The sequence below is a fragment of the Grus americana genome, chromosome 8, assembly GCF_028858705.1.
Source record: "Grus americana isolate bGruAme1 chromosome 8, bGruAme1.mat, whole genome shotgun sequence".
Classification (NCBI taxonomy): domain Eukaryota; kingdom Metazoa; phylum Chordata; class Aves; order Gruiformes; family Gruidae; genus Grus; species Grus americana.
This window is the reverse complement of record NC_072859.1, coordinates 13,526,267-13,551,524: the sequence shown is the minus strand read 5'-3', so window position 1 is coordinate 13,551,524 and position 25,258 is coordinate 13,526,267. Positions and strand designations below refer to the sequence as shown.

The 25,258-nt window shown below is 36.8% G+C and overlaps 1 long non-coding RNA gene across 1 annotated transcript in view; it reads right to left on the bottom strand.

Moving 5' to 3' along the window:
• LOC129209591 (uncharacterized) overlaps positions 1 to 19,004 on the bottom strand; it is a 35,714-nt gene extending 16,710 nt beyond the window's left edge. The window contains exon 1 of the long non-coding RNA XR_008578118.1: positions 18,902 to 19,004. This is a non-coding gene — a long non-coding RNA (uncharacterized LOC129209591). The remainder of the gene's footprint in view (positions 1 to 18,901) is intronic.
• Positions 19,005 to 25,258: the final 6,254 nt, after the last annotated feature.

The following is a 25,258-nucleotide window of genomic DNA, read 5'->3' as shown; positions in this document are numbered from 1 at the left end:
TATGGGTTATTGAAAATATTATTTATATCCATAATTAATCTGGCCAGCTTCAAATGCGACTCAGTTACTTGAGTGCTTTACCGACATGTGTAACACACTCACTGGCAGAGAATTTCTTCAAATACAGAATAATATCTATTATACTAGTTTGAGACAGATAAATGAAAAAAAAAAAAAAAAGATGTGGGAAAGAAGAGAGCTGCAATTCCAGAAACAGTTTTCAAGTGAAATCCTTCTGGCCAGTCTCTGTGCACTGTAACAGACTATAATAACAGGCAGTCACCTCACAAATATTAAGCTTGACATTATATGTTCCTTTTAAGAAACAACTGGGGATAATCATACCCTGCTCTCAAAAATATGAAACTTGCTGATGATGCAGGTAACAATCAGAAGTGGATGTTTCTAAGCCTGTGCCCACTTAGGAATCCTATCTTGACAGCAAGTCCTACCAAGAATAAAAGTACTTTATTGTTAATAGTAATTAATTCTCATCTTATGCTCCTTATATTGTCTCTACAGTAGTTACGTGGGCTTGCTCAATGCCCTAATTCTTCCTCACTCACAGTCATTTAAAATAAGCTTTTTGAAACTTGTGAGCTTGCTGAGCTGAGTTCTTTTTCTCTTTTACTAATGTGTGTGCTTGCCTGGCATTTCTATTCAAGCTCCTACAGCTCTGCCCAAGAGTTAAAAACTGTAATAAAATTGAAATATGTTAATATAAAAATGAAAAGTGGGATTTGTCTTACCATATTAAGAAGATTAAGCAATGGCTAGATAGTCCTGGACCATCTAGGGTTTAACTTCTACTTGTCAAAGCTGCTCCCTCATCTCTATAAAGACACTAGATTACAGCCCTTTTCCAAGGTCAGGGTACTCTGTCTTTGCAAGTGAAAAACATGAAAGAGATTTATTAGGCAGCAATATACATCTATGCATTTTATCTTTCTGCAGTCTAAACACCTAGGAGATGCTTGAAGCAGAGCTTGAGAGGAATTCAAATGAATTATAAATGATGATAAAGTCTAACTTGATTCAAAACTGATGGAGTTGCATCATTGAACATTGTCAGTAACGTGGGATGCCATTTTTTAAACAGTACATGTTTTTGTTTGAACATGTGTTATACACCATCTATTAGCAAGATATCAGTATATGCCAGACTAGCTTTCAATTGGAAGATCATCATAAGCATATTTTATATTACAATGAGCTTTTAAAAGTGAAATCAGTTTATAGGAAGTAGGTGAAGTGTGAACAACCATCTCTACCGTTCTCACAGCCCACACAGATGCAGACATACTGTGTGTATGAGTGTACATATGTAAGTGCACATACATATCTCTGCATATATCATCTCTCCATCGATAATACTGAAGTAAAAGGAATCTTTTTTCAGACAGTACTTTGTGCGCAGGTAATGGACCAACAATTATATAAGTGTATATATACATATATCTCAATAGTGTGTACCCCTGTTAAACAAAGCACTGACAATATACTAAACTATGGAGCTTCTCAGATATAGATCACTTTAGAGTACATCTACGGAAATTCACAGCAATAATATAACTACATTGTCAATTCTGTCATTCACATTTTTTCTCCTATGGCACCCTGAAGGCAAGGTCAATGTTATGATGCCCATGCTGCTTTATGCCACACATCACCCTTCATGTGACTGGAGCATTAAGTAAAACTTTCTGCTTGCAAACAGAAGCCATGACTTAAACGTTAGTATTGACCAATCCATTCTGGTCTGTTTATTAAGAGAGAACTAATCTTTTTAAGCAACGAATCTAAACAACTTTACAGATAAAGAATACAGGCAGAAAAATCTGTTCCTCAATCTTTGAGACTTTGTTACAAAAATAAAATACCCAATTTTAAGACAAATTTTGTAGGCACACTTCCCACAATGAAGAACTTTGGTTTCTCTTGGTGTCTGTTTTCTCCTTTCCTTGCAAGCACTCAAAGCTAGATTTGGAAAAAAAGGGGGGAAAGCGCCAAACCCACTCAGCAGATGACACAAAAATGTCTCCATGAATAAAATGAATCAAATGTGTAAGATTGTTTTCAGATGATCCCAGGCAGCCTGTGTTTATTACAAAAGTGTCCCACTTAAACAATTGAAAGTTAAGCTGTAATTTAATGCAAGCTTAGTATTCTAAAAAGCAACCTAGAGCGCAGATTCTGATACCAAAAGTTGCATTCTCCCTCTCCATTTGCCACTGCTCGGCTCTGGCGGGCACCAGCACTCCTCCAGCCCCGTGCTTGCAGGTCCCTGCACCCCAGCACTGCAGGAGCAGGTTGCAAGCGTTCTTCGTTCCCGTCTAACATTCCAAGTGCAAGTTCATAACTCAGAGTCCCTGGACCTTATTTTTTCCAGATCTTGGTTTATTTATAACATGTATCCCTCTGGAGGTTCTCAAAAATCTACTGAGGATTTTTATGCAATAAAAGCAGTAAAGCCAAAAAATAAAACTTTCCCTATTCCTCAATCCTGAAAATTCTTTCCTAGTTGTATTTGAAACACTAACTTTAATGACTTATTCAGGCATGTACCTGTAAGCAAACGTACAGATCAAGGAACCCAGAGTTCAGGACTTGTACAGATATTCTTCCGGCAGTACCGATGCAGCTAGAACAAAAACTCTACTTGTCCATTAAATTTGGTTCTAATAGAAGTGGAACTATTCAAATAGGTTGCAGAAAATTGGAAGAAGCTTGGGAAAATGAGATTTCTCTGATGAATGTCACAATACAGTGCTGTACATATTGGAGGACAGAGTTTAAAGTGCTTTCCATCTATTTGTTATTTCTTACTCCTTCAGTTCTGCCTATCATCCTTTCTTGAGATCTGTGTTTGCCCCAGCTCAGGATATCTCCATAATATGTCATTTTGGATCGTGTACTTATCATACTGTAAAGATCTTTGGAATCAAATTCCCACAAAAAAATGTCATCCAAACCCTTTTGTATTGTTTAGGTTGACACAGGCTATTTAAATGGTAATAGCTGCAAATGCTCACATATGGTATTTCTCCCGAGTATGCTATCACTCCCTCTCTCTGAAACCATCACTGGTGGTTATCTCAAGCTGAAGGTTAAACAAGAATTCTAAAAGTCTTTAAATTAGATTAACCAGTACGATCAAAGCTTGACGGTTTCATAAACATCAGCATACCTGCAAAACAGGACTTGAAATCTCTAAATAAAGCCAGGCGCACACCGTTTTCTATTTAGGAATCTTAAACTCTATTAGTTTCAACTTCAGGTTTAGCACTGCAAAAATGAATAAAGTCCGCATAAATCTGACAGAGACAAGTTATGGATTCAGCTTGACCTGAAAGGAATTTTGCTGAAATTAATCGCACCAACCGAACCTAAAACATTTTATATAATTTAGCCGTTAAAAAACAGATTTCGGAACAAAATAGTAACATTAGAAATAGACAAAACTGAAAGCTCTTTGTTTTATCCAGTATAAGCAGGAAAAATTATCTCATTAATTTCTATATTTATATAGATTTATTTGCAAACACCTCTGGCACGTTCATATATCCACTAAAAAAAAAAAAAAGGTTGAGAGGAAAGCCATGCAGTAAACCTTTCACTGAACTCCCCTGATGTTTACATCTCAGTTGAATGAGAACTCCTCTAAAGACAGCAGAATCATTGATAAATTATAACCCACCACGCTGGAAAACTGATTAACGCACAGTGACTCAGAGAAAAAACTTCATCTACTGAAGAACTGCTACTTGCAGCAGCTACACATTTTAGTGATTCCAACCCATACGGACTGAAAGGCCAGCTGTATTTAGTTTCCATAATTCACATACCTTGAATGTATTTTTATAGGCCCCACATGCGCAGGCTCCTTAAGACAGAGACATGTACATAAACAGCCATCTAAGGAACACAGAGTCAAAAAGCAAAGACATTATCAAAAGTGAACAGTCAGCCAGAGGTCTTACTCGACTCCTTGAAAACCATCAGGCTGTGGTTATGCAAACACTGCATCTGCCAAGGCACAGTGCTTATCTCCTCCTGCACGTAGCTTGCATAGCCTCAAACTTTTTCCTGGTTTGTGGTCAACACCTGGTTTTGCCTGGCAGTGATTTACTGGTTGATATTGATGCAGCTGGCACACTTGATGACAGAATTTGTTATGAAAGATATTATGAGTCTTTAAGCACCACTGCGTATGTAGCACCTGAACTAACCTCACTTATAAACACTTTTGGTGCTTGCTGTAATCTGTGTCACATAGCAACAACTACTCCATTAAAAAAAAAAAGGCAGAAAGCTTTTGAGTAGATTGACCAACGTAGATCAAAAATCACATCAGCTTTTACAGATTTTCTGCAAAGTCTACCTGGGCAAACTAGCATAACTCTACTGACTGACAGTTATCCTGATTTGTATCAGCTGAGAGGCTGATCACCTCTATTGATGTTTTAATTCATTGTCAAATATGATTAAGTAGTTTATAACAATTATGGCAAGCAATATTTCTATTATGATGTAGCCTGTACTGTTCACAATACTTTCCTCTGGTACCAGTGTACGGCAAGAAGTCAAGCTCCTTTTACTTATAGGCTCTGATGGCAAATATGGAAACACTGCAGCCACACAACGTCTTTTCTTTGCAGTTCCCCACTAATCAAATGCCACATCACTGAAGATCTGCTTTGTGTGTAGCCTTTTAATATTCAATCAGCCTCTCAACCACATACCTTAATGCTGCCGTGGTTAACTGAAGTTGGTAAGCCTCCAAGAGCATTGTTTCACACCTTAAGATTTGACAAACAGCACACAGGATCTTAATCTGTTTCTCATAGGGCATAAAGACAACGCATACAGAGTTGGTTGAAACATTTAACATGACAAATGACATCAAAACAAATTTTGCTGCTATGCTGCAAAATGAAAATACACAGGTATTTTTTCTTTGACTGGATGCCCTTTTCACCAGAGGGTGTAAATACAATCTCCAGTAAAATGTTTTAACTTCTGCTATCCCTTAGGTTTTTTTCTGACAGTTCCCTAAAGTCCATCCACCTTTCTTCTTCACCAGATATTGTGCATGAAACGAAGATTTTTTTTCTTGTGCTTCTTGTTTAGTTATGTGATAATCACCTTTCGTGCTGGTCAGTGTTCCAAAGTCTTCTATCCAAGCTTTGTGCACTGCACACCTTGTCACTAATTATGACCTGTCCAAGCTGTGGGGTTTGGGTGTTTTTTTCCAAACTTATTTTTATTTTTGCATTTGACAAAGCTGAGGATCTCTGACAAAGTACTATAGGCCACATACTTGACATGCTGCTATTGTGCTCCAGCATCTTCCAGTTGAACCATTGCAGAATAAAAGTCTGCATCAGTCATTTAGAGTAATTCAGCTTTCTCTCTCTTAATGGACTTAATTTGCTATTCCAGATGGACAGTAGCATTTAACTCCTCACTAGTTGATTGCCGGTGCAGAATAACAATCTGCAGAGCATGTACCTCAGGAAATCTGACATTAGAAATGTATTATTTTTGTGCAAAAACATAAATGTTAAGATGCCAGCATTGTGGAATCATCCTAGCTGTCTTGAGCTTGTCAGCTTGTTCCAATATTCTCTGATGACCAGTAAGTCGTCAGCATACAGTGTTAATGATAGGGTGATATTTGGATAAATGAACGTGTAAAATGCATGAAGTCAAAGGTAATTCTTTTAGGCTTAAAAAGTTCTTTCCTACAGGACTTGTATGGAGAAATTGATATGTCAAGGTAACTCTTGAAATTAAAATACTGGAAGGAAAAAATAAACATCCAAATATAGGTACACCATTCAAAGTTTTAAGTAAAGGCCTCAGTATATGCAGTAAAACATTTGTCTTGCCAAAAACCCATGTCATGAGGCAGCCTCCTATTAAAAAAAAATAAATTACACATTAACACATACATTTTTTTCCTAGTTCCATACTAATGTGTCAATATTTCTGATGTCATTCATGCCAGTAGAATATATAAATGTAACATGATAAGCTTTAAAACTGATGACTTAAAATTCCAAATCCATTTTATACTTTTGAGCCAAATAACCTTGGAAGAAGAGTATGCTTGCTGGGTGAATTTTGATGACTTCTTCCAATTTTAATACAATTGCATTACAATTACCATATTTGCAAAACAAAGAACACAAACCAGAAAAGCATAAAAAGAAATGGTTGATGACATTTGCATTTGCACAGTACATTCAATGTAACTTTGATTTTTTTTTCTACTCAGCATCACAAATGTGTTTTGAAACCTCAATGCAGTAAGTAATATGCGTTCATTTGAGGAGTTTCATTTGCATTTAATTTGCCTTCAATGGCTGAATAGGATATTCATTTTGGAGGCTTATAATAATTTCTTATGAAATAGTACTGTGATCCAAATATGAGAAATCTCCATATTTTTACAACATTTTTCACTCAACGCTATCCTGTTTTTATTGTATGTTTGAAAGTGGAAATTCTTAGCACAAAGTAATTTCTTTTAAAAAAACCAACATGCTTTATTGTTCTGAATTTCCCTTGAAACTGTTTTTAATGTAGAAGATTATAGTAATTTTTTCATTAGCAGAGATCAACACATCTTACTAGTATTGGATGCTAGATCATTTTTAGTGCTGGGGGGTCTTCAAAGTTCTCCAGCTGTCTGAGGCTCATCAAGTACTGAGAAAGCTTCACCTGAAGCTTAGCGATCAGAAGCATAACTCTAAGAAACATTGATATCCTATGACAGCCTTCACTATGGTACAGATGTCAGGTCCTAAAGGGAAGAAACTTCTTTCATTTGTGGTATATCATCACTGATTTGATCAGTGAGTCCTTAAGTGGAGGATTTGACCATTTTAACAGCCAAGAAAGGATGATAATGGAAGAAAGTAATTTTACTAGACTTAAAGTAAGATGGAAGAGAAACTGATATACAGAAATGGAAGGTTATTCCAAGAATTAATGCAGCTATAAAGCTTTTTGTGAGAAGACGAAGACCTTATTTCTCTACAGAGGAGAATTCTGCTCAAACTCAAGAGTTCTGTATGAACAGACCATCATCTCTGGCCAAAGCCTCAGAATTCAAGATTACAGAAACAACTGGGCAGACCCTGAGAGCAACCACAGTGACCAAAGAGATCCTAATTTCCAACACTAAATTGATTTTTTTTTTTTTTTTAAATTAGCTTTCCTACCACAATGGAAGTGATACAAGACAGGAAATAGGAGCAACAGGGACAAACTCAGGTTAGATGAAACACATTTTTTATTGCAACCAAGCTGAAAAGCTTTAAGTTTTCCAGATATCAGGGAGACGAATGATAGGAAAATAAAACAAGTACTTGGCTAGATTAGATTTACCAGAACTAGGGGGAAATTAAAGCTAGGGATTAAAGGGATTACAGAGGCAGAACAAGAGAAAACGAAGAAGAGAGACAACACAGTGGAGCACGTCACGACTTTACAGACAAGCCGAGAAGAATATGGTCAGAATGGCAGTGGAAGTAAAATTACCCTACTACGGTCAGAGAATAAAGGGAGGGCAGAGGTATGGTTGAAAAGATCCTTACTCATGTCTCACAAGAGTCCCCTTCCAACAAGGGGAGGGGAAATTCTCAAAATCAAATATTGCTGAGCCTCTTATTCCAAACACGGTCATTACAGTACATAAATAACACATGAATAACTGAGATCGTCCAGCCAGTTTAAATGGGGGTCAAGCATCTCTTTTTTGATTTCTGCAAGTCCTTCAAAGACCTTTACTAAAGTGTGCATTTAACGGACTACCATGGGATGCACTTCTCTTAGGAGATTGTATTGCGAGGTCCACCCACATATATAGTAGTGAATTAATTAGGGACTTTCTTTTGGGAGATTGATTCTTCAGGAACATTTGCAGCTTTAACATATGTAATTAAATTCCTCAGTTTTGTGGATGCTCTGTCATCATGCCAACTGCAGCAGTGCTAGCTCCTAATGACAGAAAAAGAAACAGAGCTGGTATTCATGCTGGTTACTTTTTAAAATATTGGCCACTGGGAGTCATGTTCAGTTAAGAGATCTGTGGTCTCACAAATTTCAACAGTTAAGAGAGAAAAATTAGTGCATGGCATTTAGGCTTCAAAGGAGGCTGGCTAACAGCTGGCTGAATTAAATGGATTATTTAATTTAGTTTTTAGGGTCAGAAATAGATAAAAGTTCAGTGTACTCAGAAAACCCTCAAACATAGTAGGCACTACTTTTGATAGCAAACTCATCAGTATTGGTGATCTGGATAAGGATTCATTAAAAGAAAATTCTAAATTGCTGGCCATCTGTTAGCAATGAGTAAGGAATATATACAGAAGCAACTTCTGATGGGTCTACAATACAATTTATAACCATACAGTATCATGTGACTTAAACCTCTTTACATATCAAGAATTGATTCCAACCACTTTGATTCCTTAATATTTTTTTAATATTTTTTTTAAACAAGAAAGAATTTATTATTTCTTAAATACCGCTTGGAGGATGTGGGAAGGAAATCCTACATAATTTTAAGAGACTGCCTTTAAGAGTGGGAATGACTGCATTCATAAAGTTGTTCTGATCCTATACCTGACTTCAGTGACGCTCCTTTGTAAGTTCAGAGATCCACCCACGCTGCCATACGCCCATTCAGTTGTAAAACTGCTGGCTTATGTAATTTCCTAACTCAAGGACTAAAGAACATTGGCAGTTTTTATTCCCTAGTGCAGTTTTTTTTCCTGATTAAAATTCAGTTCCTATGAAAAATAAAATCTTGTACTAACAGAATATACAAAAAAATAAATGAAAATTGAAACCACCAGTTCTAGGAGCTTCCTTTCTTCTTTTCAGTAACTCTTTAGACATCATTTCCTCACCGTGGAAATGGTGTAGGGCAGCAATGCACAAAACTGTTACAAAACAGGTTTTTTGTTCTCTTTCCTATGGGAGGATTGATCACTGCAGTGAATTTGCATGAAAAATGGTGAGAAAGTTCAGACATTGCACAAAAGTCTGCAGCGATTCTTCTTGCAGGTAACAGCAGAGCCAGACTCTTCCATTCTGTTCCACACAGCCCTTAATATTTGCAACACACAAATGAAACTTTTGGTGCTGGCGCTTCTTCGGTCACGCTCCATATGGAAGTTAAGACAATTACCTTTGCTGACTGCTCTAGACAGAATATGTAGCCTCCTCACAGCTGAGTAGAATAACACACAAAACCGGTGAGTATTCTGAAAAATCCATCTGCATCTCTCTCTGTGCATTCAGCACTCAAAAAAAAAAAAAAATTGTCCACTCTCAACATTATAGTAAGCTGGGCTTAAGCAAGACTGCTTCAAAATCCAAAGTCAGGTCTTAACCACAGTAAGGTCATTCAGACATCGCTTTTTCCAACTGTAGCCTTGCCGCACATGACTGATTACAAACAGTCCATGCAGTTGCTCACCGCAGAGACAACTGCTCCACAAACAAATTTCTGGGCACTTAACATCGCTCGAGTGGTAGCTGCACAAACTCATGCCTAGCCATCTACTCAGCCTCCCACCCACCCAGAAGGTGAATTCCCCATCGCAATGGTGAACTATGCCAATGAATTATGTACAACCTTGAACTGACCTGTGTGCTTGTAATCAGGTCTTGTAATTAACTCAACTCGTGGAAGATCAGCACAAAATATATACCTGCTATGGTGTACAAAGGCAGCATAATTATCCCACCAATAGCACCACTGTGACTGCCACAGCAGGATTTGCCAAACACAAGCTTCGGGAGAAGAGCTGCAACTGAAACAAAAATTCCTAACGCAGTTTGGGGCTTCTGTCTAGGTCAAACATGTGCACACCGAATAGGAAACGGCCCTTAGAGCATCACTCCACACAGGGATCTCACTCTGCTTTCCAAGACAAAAAATACCTGATAAATCTCATTAGCAATATCATTTAACCCCTACAGTAGACAATAAAAACAGATATTCTGCTTGGCATAATCCATTTTCTACATTAGAAAAGGTCATTACTGACGTAGCGATATCCTTGTTCAGAAGAAGTGATCTTAACGTGTTGGTCCTACATAACAGCAACAATAACGCAGACAGTGCATACAATGACAAGAGAATTCATATTAACATTTTAGTTTTCTTTCAGTAACAACATTATTTAAATAAAATAATTATGAACAACTAATAGACTAAAATAAATGGAATAACCATACCATAAAAAAGCAAGTATTATTGATCACTGGTCAAAGCTGGTTACTAAGAATGGCTACTTTATCTAAAGCGTTACTTAAACACTCACTCTTACAGCGTACAGTATAATTTCAGCTCCTGTGGTGTATTCATCAAGATATGCAAGAATAACCCTGAGATTACTGGGTTGAATGGGTTAAGTCCATTGATTCATAAACTCATAACTGCCATCCCATTTGCTAGTTCTTTGGGCTGGGTTTTTGTTTGTTTATTTGAATGTGAAAATTTCCAGTACTGTATCCTTTAGGGAGGAAGACTTGCTTATAATAAATTAACATAGTAATTTAACTTTCATAACCTCATTTATCACTTTATTATATCAACCTTGCATCAATGTTTCTCCACAGAACTTAGCAGCACTACATGTACATAAATGAAACAAAATCACTACATGTACATAAATGAAACAAAATCATTTGATTTCACTGGAGTTACCACAGCTTATAAGAATGGGGAGAAAACCACCAGAAGCCTAGTCAATCTGATGGGGTGAGTTACTCTGTTACAAAAAATGTTATAACAAATAAATTAAGGATTCAGTTTCTAGGAATATTTGAGAAAGCAAAGAAGGTGATGATAAAGAATATTTTGGAAAACTACTCATTTGTGAATTAAGTATCACTTCTAACCATTATTTTGTGTTCTGATGATCATCTTAGGCTGGTAGAAATGTTTTTCTTTTCTGTTAACTCAAGATCCCTTCTCACCATGTGACTTTTTTTTTAAAATTACTTCACATAATTAATCAAGTTTCAACAGATATTTAAGATCTGATCAGTAACTGTCTTCTGTGATATTTTTTTTTCCGATCAAATTTTAAAACAAGACAGTCTCTCTTTTCTACCTTAAGCATCAGGTTATTACAGTAAAACCCAGTACATTTATTCTTTTCTGCTGCCCATTATACAATTTCCTTTAACAAAGATTTCGGCACATTCTGGAAGATCTGAAGCATGACTACGTTTGTACTTTAAAGAAAATCAAGTAGGCAATGCATATCATTGAACTCATGCATTGCTTGAAGACTCCCGTCAGCCCCCAGAAGTCCTATTTTATCATTACAGCTACTTTTCCAAATACATCTGGATTTTTGACCATTTGATATAGTATACAGCACCTTCATTTATCGCCTGAAAAAGCAGCATTTTCCTATCCAGTATGTTCTGGGAACAGACACAAATCTATTTGTTCTCTCTGAATGAAAACTACATTGTAGAAAGTCTCCTAGTGCTGCTTTACGCTTGAAGATTTTTTACAACAATAGCACAGCTCAGCTTTTTGAAAAATAAATTAGCCTCTACAGATGTTGATATTAAACAACTGTTCATGCTAGTAAGTCAAATGTTCAAGGTTAAACGTACTTGTAGTAGTAAATTACATTAATTGATCTATATACCAAAGGTGGTCAGATTTCCTTTAGTCTAGTCTAAGAAACAGCACCAACAGCATCACTAACGTGAAAAAAGGCCTCTGATTCACTCAGGGTAAGTACGAGATTTCACTGTCAAAACTGCAACTTAAAGACTGAATAGGAAGAAGTTAAAGATGTTAAACTAAAGTTAACATAGAGCATCTTGGGCCTCCTCAGTTAGCATGTGCAAAGCTAGGACATGTTCTCCATTGAGGAGCTGCCCTCACTACAGACAACAGCAGCAAGCAGCCGTGCAAATTGTAAAACCCTAGTATGGACTGGCTGAGCTGCTACAGCCTGTGATTTCCCCTACTGCCAGTAGGACTGCACAAGGCACAGCCCGGAGCAGCTTTTGCTGCTCTTTGGTGAGTTGCGCTGATACGGTCGCTCCTGGTGGCTGCCCACAGAGAGCCGACATCCCAAACCAGCCGGATGCCAACAACTTGGGTCACGATATAAACACAAAAATCACAGGCAACAGCTTTTGCCCAAAAATGTTCAGAGAGATTTTTAAATCTTTAGACACAAAATGAAGGTGAACTTTCCATTACAGTAAACTTTTGCTAAAATATGGCCGCTTCTTTTGGCACAAGATAGGGAGTAACTTCTGAAAAATCTGTCTTTACTGGCAGGTGGGAATAAAGTTCAGTGGGAAGGTATGACTTTTGGAAGAAAAGGAATTTAGAAGCTTCCTGTCTTTTTCACTGAAAAAGCCGTCGATATCCATCACCATCTGGCATGGCAGAAATTCACATTTCCTCAAACCGTAATGAGTGTGCTGTAATCACGTGAAGTAAACAATTTTGAAACCAGAGTGGCATAAGGCCACTCTGATAGGGAACATTTAACAGCTTTTATAGGGAAAGCAACTATTGCCTTGATATAACAACCGATACAACTGCAACAAATTCCATTTCACAACTACAAAAGGTTTCCGACTAAGATCAAGGATTAGTCAGCAGAACGTTTACATCAATTAAAAATAACCGCATTCATGGATATAGCTACAAGTGTTATTTACATACAAACTGCATAAATACTAAAGCCTGTGCAGTGCTGACAACTGCGTGTCTTTTTTATATATATAAAAAAATAACATGTAGAAGGTAGGAAAGAGCAAAATTAACTGATACCGCTGATCTGGGTTTTACACATTTGTTTATCTTGACACAAAAACCAGGAGAGAGTTTGGGGTAGGAGGTTTAACACCAGGTTTATCCTTCCTTGACACTAAGGGCAAAGAGGTGCAAATGGAAGAAGAAAAAGACTAGTTTTTAATTTCTGCAAAAATTCTGGGAAAGGGATGGAAGAGCAGAGCTATTATTTCTATAGTTTCCAGCTTCCGTTGGCCAAGAGCAAAAGCACTAAGAAACAGGCGCAGTCTTGCAGTACAGAAAACGTGGCCGTTTGGAAGGAAGTTACCGCTCTTCACCAGAACTCGTCTGGAATCATAAGACATCACTTTCACAGTATTAAGCCTGCAGGACCTACAAATACATGGGAGGAACTATATGGGATGTACCTTCTAAAATGGATTTAAATAAATATTTATCTGGCATATTCTCACCTGCTGTAAGTGGATTCAACTCTTTCTTTTGGCCATATATGATAGCTGTAAACCATTTGGGGAAAACAGGAAATTTGACTGCGTGTCTGGAAGAGTATAAATCTGTCATAACATCACTCAGAGGAAAAGTTATCTTGGGTCTGAAGTGTTTCCCGTGAGCCAGCACTCATAGTTTTCCCTTAAGGAGCTACAGTATTTTCTATAGCTGTACGAAATACAATCATATATAGTTATATACAGAAAGAGAACTATATGTAAGAATTTCCCATCGACACTGGGATATTCAAATCCTTTAAAATTACACCTAATTTAAAATGTAAATAAGATCTAAATAATCTTCACCTTCATTTTATGATAGCAAAGGAAAATAACTTCGAAAAGATCTAGGACATTTCATTTTGCTTCTGAGAAATTTTGCAGCCATATATTTAGACAATCTTTACTTTTATCATCCAAAATGCACATCTGCAATATTGATAGAACCGAGTATATTTAAATCGGTCTGTGTAGTGGTTAGGACAGGATAGAAGTTTCGGATATGTAAGTCAAATATTGATACAAATTGGTTTTCCAAGATTATCTTTTGGGAGGCAGCAGATGTATAATGCTCCTGAAAATGAAATGGACTATGACAGGTATGCTAAATTCTGCTTAGATAGGCTTCAGTGGGAACTGGCCCTCCTTCATAATTTAAATTACCACTCTGTCACATTTTAATGCAAGAGACAGTATCTCCGCTCACAGGATTTTCCCAGTTTTTAACTGTAGAAGACAAGTAGGTCCCAGTTTTTTGCTTTTATGATCAACTGTAAGATTTCCCTGATTTTAACAAAAGAAAAAAAATTAAACAATAAAAAGCCAGAAGAAAATATACATATATTTCTGCTATAAAAAAGGGGAAAAAAAATTATTCATTTTGTATATGTTAACAGAGCCGAAAATAGCTAAGAATGAGGTCAGCAATACATAGTTTAGAGTGCATCCGTCTACACATTTTGCCTTTTATGCGCATTTATTGTTACATGTTTTTTGGGAATGCATTCTTTAGTCTTAGTAGTGACTCTTTTAGTGGCGAATCTACCTTATGCTATTTTAGGCTAATCTGGGCTAATTTTCTGTGCACTGTCTCCTAGGCTTAACCAGAGCATCATCTTTCTCATCTACAATCACAGGGCTGTACACAGCTACTTTCTTCTGTGCACACAATGGAAACATTAAACCAAAAGGAGATTAGTGGGTGTCTCAAATACATATTTTCTTTAATAAATGTTCTTCAAGTCATGCAGATTTTTGGATTTTACAGCAATATTTTAGCTGAGATTTCTGGGTCTTTTTTAGGGAACCTAAATTACTACAAAATTAATTTCTAGTAACTGCAAAAAATAATTAAAAAATCTTCAGTGTTAAAGAAGAAATTTTAAATCAATTTTTTGTCTGATATTTGTAACAAATACCTAATGGCAGTGAAATATCTCCAATGGGTTGAGAAGCCTCTAGTATCCAAATAATCTTTAGAAAATGATGACAGTAGAGTTGATAAGATTAACTGCAATACTTAAGTGGCCATTTATGAGCTCTAAACTAATGAGTTTTGAACAGGTAAAAATGTATTATCACTCAAGTAATTTGTAATAGCTGCTATAGTTACTAGCTGAACCATATGACTTTTTAGCTTTGCCAGGCTTTATTATTTTTATAGGATCACCCAAGATGCTCCTCTAGTGCAAGACTGTCTCCTGATTTAATTTTCTCACCTCCGTCCTCTACCCCGATAATTGCAAATGGCACCAAGACAGAATGCGCTGCATCTTTATTCTGACATCAAACATCACACAGATCTTTACAACAGAAAATGAAGAACGGTTTGTACAACTGAAGAGATCTGGGTAGCCAGACTTGAAATTATCCGATTAACTTCGTAAATTAAAATGCAAAGGCCATTAAGCTCTATTCCTGTGAAAATTGTGGTCACCAGTGGGACATCCTTTCCTGTTTTGTTCAAAAATATAACTTCTGGTGAAATTAAGGGTTTTAAGGAGCACAACAATGCTGGTTCTTTCAGTTTGGAAGGACTTCTCATCTGTTATCAAAATGGCTCATCTCATTACTGAGCAAATTACTTTGCGAGTACACAAAATGCAATATTTAGATTTTGGTGACAGTTTTCTTTAACTGTCTTTTTCCTTTCCTGTAACTCTGAATATTTTTTTCAGAGAAATAGAAAGATGTAGACACCATAACGGTTAAGCCATTGCAATTTTGTCACAAGCAAAATTTTCCCTTCAGGTTCAAGTCTGAACATTTCAGAGGCTCCGAACGTGATGTGATCAGCCAAGTGAGAAAGGGACATCTTAAGGGCATACAAAATTGACAGCTGCTTAGACACAATTAAGTGCCTATATCTTTTGGATGAATGGTTAGTCCAACCACCGTAAAATTTTCTAGATCCAATTCACGGCCATTAATAAAATATTATGAACAATGCTTGGCACAGTCTATTAAATTTAGCATAGCAGTTGCTTTGGATATTTACAGTGTATTGTGTGAGATATTGTATTGTCCCAAATTCAAATGTCCACCTGGATTCAAACCTTAATGGACTTTACGTGAAACGCCAAACTTTTAGCACCAAATGATGACAGAGTTAAAAAAATATCCTTGAAGAACAAAATACTTTTTCACCAGTTTAAAGACCAGAAGTCTAGAAACGTATGACCTAGATTTTTACAGCAACCGGTCATTTATGACTCTTCAGTACCTGGGTGCTTGATTCCAGGTAGCCTGATTTGTAGAAACTACAGTATGTGTAACTATTTGCAATGCAAACTCCTTTACAATGTGGTAAATTCAGTATCCCAGAATAAGGGTATCCCATTCCACTAATCCTTTTTCTAAAACCCTGGTGGTGAACCCTTTCATTCAATCAGGAACACAAATGGAAAAAAAAAAACAATGGGAAGAGTGAATGCAAAAATCAAACCTACTTAGAGATGTGATTATTTACTTTAAAATCTGCAGTCACACGTAAGGCAAAAGAAAACAAAACCAGTAGCTAAGAACTGTTACGTTGTTTTGATCAGCTCACTTAGCATATATTAGAAATGCCATCACTTCCAACAGACAGTAACAGCTTGTCTTGTCCCTGATTGTAGTTGTTGGGCTGGTTGATCAGACATCAATTTCATAAGTGATCCTCTGCTCAGGGTTTGCCAACAAAAATAATCCAAACATAAAATCTAAAGGCTGGTTGCCCAGCCAATACTGTATTTCCCACCCCTACTATATATAACTGCACTTTAAATTTCATCTTTAACAATGAGCACTTAAGTAACATATAGGTGTTTTAAGTTGTTCTGCTTCCCTTGAATTTGATGAAAAGGGGTGTAACAGTTGACAAGCACTTGAAGTTAAAAGAGAACATATCTTCGATGTCAAGAGTGTCTACAGGATTCTCAAGTAAGAGTAATATGAAAATGGGCTCACCACCACTCAATCTATTCCCAGCAGTTACCTGCTGGCCTAAGTGCCTCTGTACCATTATAAAAATCTGTCAAGCATTCAAAAGCAATTACACACAGGATGTCAAATGCTGTCATGCCAGCTGCCCTTTCAGTCCACAGTGGCTCTCACTGCCCATTTCCAGTAAAAACACTTTGAGCTATGCTGTTGTTTTTCTCAGCTGTGATTCACTGCAGGATGCTAATCTGACTTCTATGTACCTTAATACCTTCATATAAGGAAATGAATATTTATACGTAACAATAGTATTCTAAAAATTTGCATAAGTACAATGAAGAATTAAAAGCTATTTCAAGACATATTAACATCAAGCTACAATATTAAGGGAAAACCATTAAGTACTTAAGTTGTTCACGTGTGTTGCCTTTTTCTGTGATTCTACGTGATATTAAAACAGGAAGGGAGGTTTTCAAATATTTCTCCCGCTCTGTCTTCTACATGGCACATGGACTTTCATGCATTTGTTTCCAACGGCATGCAGTAGGAATGCATGGTACAATTCCTTAAACACGTGAATCCAAAAAGAATGGGTGCATTTGGCTGCACAGGCAGCCTTCCTGAGCTTAGGCTGAGTCACATATTACTCCCAGTGGTAAAACCTGTTTCAATATCCAGAAATTTAGAGGAACAAGATGCTCAGCTAGATCAGCTAGATAATAACTGTATTTGATGTGAATTTAATAAATTGAATAACATTGAACTAAACAACAAAATATCCCACTACTAAGCCTTACCGTCTTTCTTTGTGATAACTAATTTTTGTTTTACTAATATATGTTGAGATAATAATTTTTTTCTCTTTTCCATATGAATTTTGGCATTATCTTTACTGGAAGAAGTTTTGTTTGTGCCACAGTGATTTAAGTCTTTCCAAGAAGCAAGTTCTTGTTCCAGGCAAAGCTTTTAAATGTTTGCAAAATTCATAGAAGGTGGTGCTACAGCCTTCCACTGAAATCAAAACTGTAATGGAAACATTTTGTTTTCCTACAATGCTTTTTTAGTAGAGAAGTTTTAGAAATCTTTTGAAACTTTTGAAGAGAAAGAGACAAATCAAGGCTTCTGAATTGAGAGCATCTGTTCTGACACAATTCTATTGCAAGAAAATATTCAAAATGCTTTATTTTCAGTCCAGTGTGAAAAAAAATCAAATCAAAGCTGTTGTGTGGAAGAACAGAAAAAAGCTTAAAGAAGTTTGCTGACAGTGTCAGGGACACTTTTCAATAAAAGCTCCAGAGGAATTAAATATGAGGGTTTTGTCAAAAGCATTTGTATACAAACTTATTGTCCAACTCAGCCTTCCCTAGGGACAATGGCAAAACACCCATTTTTAAAACACGGAGTTAAGGGAGTGAATAGCAAAGCACATCTATTACAACGGTACACCTAGTGACAACTGTATTCTTCTAGTATTTATCAAGTTCACACTTGCTTTGCAAAACCTCTATAAAATAACTCTTAAAATATTTTAAAAGACCCCAGTCTTCCCACATAGCTGCTTTTACTGTTCCTGCTAAAGTTCAGTCTCTTGCCAGAAGCCATACGTAGCTGTGAAAGAGAGGTTAAGCACAGTGAGGAACCAATGCTGGGATTTTAGAAGCGTGTGGCTCCACATGTGCTAACGAGCAGTACGATGACACTCCATCTCTGATATACACACATTATTACAACTAAGGAAAACTATAAATATATTTTACTCTTGTTTCAAAACAGACAGAAAGAGTGCTAATTGATTTTTTATCATTATTACTTGTCTGCACATGGAATAATTGTGTCTCGCCGAATATACATAACTATGAGTAACGCTGAAAGATGGGGGCACTCCTCCAAAAGATCAGTGATTTTTCACACGCATCCATTTTAAATAAATGCTAAAACTTAATGTCATTAATTAAGTTTGAAAGTATGCTCTCTAGAATAGTGTAATCAATGTTATGCAATATTAATACTTGTAATTTCAAACAAAAAAGGAAAACAAATTCCCAATTTATCTTTACATTTATTTACTTGTTACGGCCTTCTCAAAATTGTTTTAATCCTCCCATGAGCTGACTATAAATGGGATCCTTCCTATAAAGCCCTCTGAAATCTATTTAACAAGTAACAACTTTACCTGTCTCTATTAGGCCTTCAAGCATGATCTCTCCAGAGCAACGGCTCTCTTTCTAAAGAGAATCCAAGACTTCATGCTTCACTCCACAATGAAGTTCTGAAGTGCTAAAAACACAGGGAAGTGTTCATTAAATATGCTGTTACTATTAATAATAATTTAAGAGTAATAACAACAACAGCAGATGAGTCATATAAATATATTTTTAACAAATTAAACAGTGTAATTCACTTTCTATCCAAAACATTTGGACACTGCTGTAACACATCGATTGTCTCTAAAATGAACATATATCATAGTTTCCAAGGTTACAGAAGTCTGCAGTCCGGAATAGGTTTTGTGTTCATTTAAAAATACTGAAAATTTTGCACTATTGATTCAAAACAATGGTACTAACATATTGATAGCCTAATGCATAGATGTGTCCATTAAGTATATATTGAATAATTTGTAAAGGACAAAGAAGGATGAAGGGTCTTGTTGGACATCATCCTCAGATTGTAAACAGACACCGGCCTGAATAAATTACTTGATGCAGTACTGTTGATGTGACCATCCGTTAGAAACTTGATAGTGGAAAGCTATGTTAATCTATCTGAAAAAAAAAAAAATTATTCTGATAGCTTTGGGATGTTTCTTCATTCTTGGAAGCCACTCCGGAAGAGTGTACTGTAGGACCAATAACAGCAATAAATAAATAAATAAATAAATAAATAATGTTTACGTAAAGAAGGTGTCCCTTCAGTGACCCAACCAAGAAACTTAGAAAATGTCACCATCTATCAGAATCACAATCACAACATAAACCAGTGTCTCTGAAAAAGGTCAGAATCAAAATGAAATGCAAAAAAATCCTTACAAAGTGCAATGGAAAGAGTAGAAATACCTGTATCTTGTGTACCCTTGACCCGTATGTATGCATAGAAGCCCTTGAATAAAGGGACAGAGAAATGCCAACTATTGTTTTCATGGTCCATTTAAAGAGGGGGGAACTTAGTCAAATAACAGCATCACAAACTTCATAGCCACAGTTATATGAAAACTTTCTACTGTTTTTGAAGGCTAAAGTTTGAAAGGCCAGAACCTGAGCTTGTATAAAGACTGCAATTTCCCATATATTTCAAAGACTTATGCCTACTTATGCTGCTTAAATGTTTAGCTTCTTCTCCAGACACCTGCGCAGCTGGAAAGCTTGAGCTCTGAGAATCCAGAATTTGAGGTGTACTACTATATGAAGATGCATGATCCTTGCTGGGCAGAAGGCAAAGAAAGCTCATTTAAAAAACATTTCAACAAGCCTGTAATGAAAAGATGAAACCAGGACTTTTAGTGTTTGTCCTAAATTCACAACACAGTGCATTCTGCTTATGGAGGATAAGCACCAAGTTTTGTAAAGCAAGTATCACATGCGGAAACTTCTTAAAATAAATCCTGCACTGAAATCAGGAAACACCTGATCCTTTGAACCAAACTGTGTGACAAGTTTTACAATGGTGAAATATTACATCAGTGACAGCTAAGTATACTAGGCAGGAATTCAAAGTGGCAATGTTCTTCTCTTTCTACCTGACGGTATTTTGTACCCTACACATACATGCCAACAGATGTCTGAGAGTTTAGATGTAGTATATGTGCGCACAGTTCATTTATCTCCTGCCTAAGAGCCCATCCTGTGGGCTAGAAACCCCACGTGGGATTGTGGGGCTGTCATGGTACAACGGAAACCAAAAAAGATCCAGTTCCCCCCACTAAGGAAAACAAATCAGCTCACATACCTAGTGCTCTACACGAAGAATATGCATAATGGTTGAAAAACAAAGCTTGGGAGTACTTGCACGATGAAGATGGTAACAATAAGTTTCTGATGGTGAACGACTTTTAATAGCTGACAGGGCAAACAGTTAACTGAGTTAGACCTAAACCCCTGCTTAAACACAAACAAATTTCTTTCTACAGTCCTCTTGAAAACTAGGTGAAAAGGTGCAACGATTTATAAGTCCCTGTCAACTTCACTCTGTTTTCTTTATCACTGGCTGCCAGTGGTCTCAATCACAAGGAAGCAGCATAAAGAGGGAGAATTTAGATCCCATTAGAGGACTAAACTCAAAATGGTCAAGACATTGAGTAAATACAACTACAATGGCTGCAACCACGCAAACAGACGCTTTACTTCACATTGCCTTTTTTTAAATAGACTTCATCAGCACATCTGGGTGAGTGACCTAGCTTTGCCTTAATCAAACTGAACAAAGGCATCATGATCGCAAACAAATGCGGTTGAAGAAGACCCACCATACAGTAAAGGGAATCTTTGCTTAACTGAGCAGTAAATGGCGCTGCTCAGCCCAATGTTACATAATTCCCTATTTTGCTTATGATAACAGCGTCTCACAAACCAGTTCAATTTAGCAGCACTTCCCATTAAAATGCTTTGAAATCAGTGATTTCAGGGCTGGTTCATTTAGGAGAATTTATATCATCTCCCATTGGAGAATCCACTGATGGATTTGGCTGCATGGCCAAAGGAGGTCTAATTGTGACATGATCTGCTTATAATGAATATTATTGTTCCTCGTCTGCTTTTCAGCTAGTCATAAGTATCTGCAGAGACTAGATTGTGAGTTAGATTCACAAGAGGGATAAGGGGAAGCCAGGAGACTCACTGTTGGGCATGCTGAGAGAAGCACTTAAAGAGCAGTGTTATGGGTATGAGGCATTTTACATCCTTTTTGTGCTGTTAGGCAGAGAAGTAGCAGCTACTTGATAAACCGGTTGTGCATTTGAACGAGTAATGTGAGAAAGCCATTTACTCTGGAATCGAGAGGAAAGTCACAAAGGCATGTCAGATAAATTACAACTTGGCTGCCATTGCTGAGGCACAGACTGATGCCTGATACTTGCAGCACACCTTATGCACAAAACGCCATTACAACATTACAAAAACGGTGACAGATATGTGAAAACACAACGCACATGGGCGAGCTGTTCTGTTTTCCTAGCACTCATTTATATGAAGAAGGTGATATTTGGTTGAAGGCTTTTGCAGAGCACCTAGAGTGGCTTGTGGCACGGAGCAGCAGATGGGAGCTGTGGCCCCAGGCCCCGCAGGTTTGGGAAGCACGCTCCCACGTGTATCGGCAGCGGTAGCCAGATGTGAAGGGCTAGTCCTCTGAAAGAAAATGCTGAACAGATTGATGGACCTACTGGTTCAACAGTTGTGTTTCATTGTTCAATTCCACTTGACTTTCTGTATCTTCCTTTCACATCATGATTGAGCCAACATGTTAAAGGGTGCTTCCAGAAGGAAGTAAATAATTTGTTCCCTATGTCCTTGGGGAATAGGCCAAAAAAAAAGAATTAGATTGCAGCAAAACATTTAACTGAGAGATTATGATTATTATTTTGGGGAACACTATGGACAAATAACCAGCACAACACAACAGGCTGCAGAAAGGGGAGGTGGAATCTCCATCATTTTAACTTATTCTTAGAAACATACACTCATTCATGAAAGCGAAGACAAGGATTTGAGGTTTATCTAGCCCGACATCATACAGCTGAAGAAATCTCACTTATACAGAGAAAAACGCATAAGACATGTTACAAAGTAGTATATATTGAAATGTATAAAATGGCCTATTACCAGAGCTAAGCTTGTTGAATAAGTCTCAGAAAAATACATTTTCAGTTTTCCTCTTCAGTGATGTTCCATCTACTGTGGAATAATATCCAGCTATCCATGGCTGGATAATTTTATCATTGCAAATGGTCTTTATTTCTGACCTACACATCACTGGGTACTAAACTAAAAAGATTTTAAATTTGGCTTTTAGGCAACTGCAACATTTACAAGTTTGGCTTTTCTAAAGAATTTTCTTAACGCTATAAAAACTAAACTAAATGTTTATAGCCTGATAGATTGTACCTGTATTCTTCAAAATTGCTAGTCTGTAAATTCCATAACACTTAATATATTACAAGGGCTACGATGCATCAGATTTCAATTGAATTACGTGTTTTGAAAGGACACAGGCTGTAAGTTATTAAGCCAGAAACCCCCTAAACTGCTGCTTTGTTGCTTAGCAGCAGGTTCTGCTTATGTACCTGACAGTTCTCGGCTAATTTAGATATAAGTAAAAAAAACCCAAACAAACCAAAAAAACCAAACAACAAAAAAAACAACCCTATCACCAGTAAGAAGACTCTACTATTATCATCATCATCACTGGATACTGAAACAAGACTGGAACAAGAAGAGAGGAATACTTTCTGAGCTCTGACTTGTACTGAACAAAATAATCTGATATAATTAAAGTTTGAAAAATTCACATTTTACACAAAACTTCCTTGAGCATCACATTGGTTCTCACAGAGGAAGAAAGAAGTAGTGGTGTTTAGGCATTCAGTGGGAGTGAGATATCACAGCAGAGTTGAAAGAGTCAACATTGTTATCATCTATGGATAACAAAGTTCACACCCTTCTGCAGAATAGTCTAATAGACTTGAGACAGAGGCAGAAAGTACAAAATTCAGATCTTCAATTACATATATAGGCTTAGTGGTACAAGCAGCAAACCGGCTTGTGCTATTCAAGCTTTGCTCACCTAGTTTTGCCCAATTTTTTCAATGGGACCTTGGGTTGATTTATTTTATCTCAAAGAAATACTTAACAATTCATTCCTCACCTTTTGTCTACATAAGCAATAGCCACTTCTGCAAAGACTTTTTCCTACATTGTTCAGTGCGAGCCACAACAGCATCCTTAGTGACATTGTGACAAAGATAGTATAAATTTCACACACTGAAGTGAAGACTTAGATTTAGGCTTCTCTTTAGATAAGATGTAGTAAAACAGTTACATATTGGAGGAACAGTAGAGTGAAAGAGTGATTAATGAAACATGATGGTCTGCTACCAAAATTTGGCTGAAATTCACAAAAGGGACATACAAAAAAATGTCAACAGATAGAGTTAGATACAAAGCCAAACAAGCTTTATTTAGCTGTTGGCATTTGTATGTTAGAAACCCTTTCCCTTGAGACATGTATGAATTATTTTTTAATAGGTGGTCCGATATTCTACCTCCTGCTGTTTGGGAGCCTTGCTATGCAACCCAGCGCATTGTAAGAGACAAACATGTGGGCAGGAGAAAAACTGTGAATAGAGTTAGTAAAAAAAAAGAGTCTCCAATAAAACTAACAGGAATATCGCAGCCCCTTTCTAATTTTTACTCATGTCATGTGTTTGATGTTTCTCAATGCTACTGAATGGAGAAAAAATGAACAGGGTTGCCACCAAAACTACAACACAGTAACCTCCTGAGAGCAGCGAGCCTGTTGCCCCAAGAGTCCTTACCACAAATCAGAGGCAATAATCTACCAGCCTTCACCTTTGACTTGAAAAAAGGTGACAAAAGGTCACATCATGAGCATGTCAAACTATGTTTTAGTGTTTTGGGGACACATGAGTGCACAGAAATAAACACACTGGCTGAGTAAACACACTTCTGTGAATGGTAAAAGCATGAGGAAAGAATCTGTATGAAAAAATGTTAGGTAGGTTGGCCATGTACTTTAAAAAGAAGGAAATGTTTGAGTTATCTTCAGTAATCATACCAAATCCATAACTAGGCCAAATTCTGGAGAGGAAATAGCTAATTCTTAATTCAATCTAATAGATTGGGCGGGGGGAAGGTGTTGTGCACATTAATTAGTTGATTACAGTCAAATTTACAGACTGCAACAAAACTATTTTGCCATGTCGGAAACTGAACAAATATATACCAGGATTGGTCTGGCCTTGAGATCTTCACACTCTAAATAGAAAAACAGTAGGAAGGAAGACCAGAACATAAAAAGTTAAAGGAACGATCCTGAAGCCACAATATGCAGCACTTATGGAATCATCTGTTGAAATCTTCTCTCGATCTTGACTATCACATGTAAAAATGTTAGAAATTACTGTTTGTCTTTTATTTGGAGAGGCTATTGAAGGACTAGGATAGCGTGAACATCACATTTAAAACATATTCCTATAGAGAAATACTTGGAAAGCATAGTGCTGTAGGACTTTCAAAATTAAAACAGTTTTTAATATTGGAGAAAAAGGCAGACAAGATATTTAAAACATGAATCTAAGCCATCTCTATTGATAGACCTTATTCTTTTGTTATTTCAGTAAAATTAAATAACATACATTCTCAGATAAACAGGTATCAGCAAATAATACAACCTGAATCTAATAAAAGTTCAGCCACTTCTGAGTCTCACATCACCTCATTTTTAAAGTAAAACATTTCCCAGTTTAAGAAACTCACTCCCTTACTGTATGTACGAGACAAAACTGATTCTGAAACGGCAA